This window comes from Numida meleagris, chromosome 23 (assembly GCF_002078875.1).
Source record: "Numida meleagris isolate 19003 breed g44 Domestic line chromosome 23, NumMel1.0, whole genome shotgun sequence".
NCBI lineage: Eukaryota > Metazoa > Chordata > Aves > Galliformes > Numididae > Numida > Numida meleagris.
Genome location: NC_034431.1, coordinates 4,353,561 through 4,354,483, shown reverse-complemented (window position 1 = coordinate 4,354,483; position 923 = coordinate 4,353,561). Strand labels below are relative to the sequence as shown.

At 64.6% G+C, this 923-nt stretch overlaps 1 protein-coding gene across 1 annotated transcript in view; it reads right to left on the bottom strand.

Annotated features, from left to right (window-relative positions):
• THY1 (Thy-1 cell surface antigen) overlaps positions 1–236 on the bottom strand; it is a 4,465-nt gene extending 4,229 nt beyond the window's left edge. Inside the window, exon 1 of the mRNA XM_021375959.1 lies at positions 125–236. The gene's annotated coding sequence lies outside the window, so the exon portion shown is untranslated. The remainder of the gene's footprint in view (positions 1–124) is intronic.

Sequence of the window (923 nt, the reverse complement as noted above, 5' to 3'; positions counted from 1 at the left end):
GCGGTGCGGAGCATCCCCACGGCACATCCGAGGACCCCCAGCCCGGGGTGGGGGGAAGGCTCCCCCCGGCTCCTTGCTCTGCCCGGGGGCTGCATCCCCCGCGGGGTCCCGGGGCTCTTCCTACCTGCGGCGCGGTGCCGCCCGCCGCTGTCTGCTGCTCCCGGCGCTGCCGCCCGCTGCTGCCCGCGGCTCTCAGCGGGGTGTGGGCGGTGCGGAGCTCCCGCAGTTTGGGAAGGGCCGATCGGGCGGTCCCAGCAAATCAGGACCGGGAGGCGTCACGCAGGCTCAGCCCCCAGCCCTGCGGTGCTTGGAGGGGGGCTGCTTCTGCAGCTTTGCCCCTGCCCCCTCCCCTCGACCTGGGCGTTGTGGGGTGCTGGAAGGCCAGGGGAGTTCCCGAGGCAGCCCCTCAGCATGGCCGGGTATGGGTGGGGGGTCTTGTTCGGCGCCCCCTCCCCCCCCCGTGCCCACCACCTCCCTTCTCCATCTTTGTGCAGGCTGGAAGGGGTGGTGGATCCCCATTGCCATGGGAACGTGGCATTTTGCATGCCAGCCCGCAGCCTTCCCTGGCAATGTGGGGTTGTTTTGCTGGGAAGGAAGTGTGGCTTGGGTGTGGGAAAAAGAGCTTGGGCTTAGCTCTTAGAGGAGAGATTCCCCTTCCCCAAATGCATAGAAGTCAGAGTCCTCATCAGTGCAACCTGCACCAATTCACTCAAGACCCCACCTCTCCTTTGCTTAGGAGATGGCAGTAGGAGCAGTTGGGACACTTGCACAGTGATGCCATGGGCCACAAGCCTTCTGGTTTAGCCCCAGGGTTGGTGGCAGAAAAGACACAACCCAGAGCCATTCCCTTCTGCCTCCCATCACTACGATGGGAAGAGTCTAAGCAGAACTGCTTCTGTGCAGGCAAAATATCTTTGGAGGCC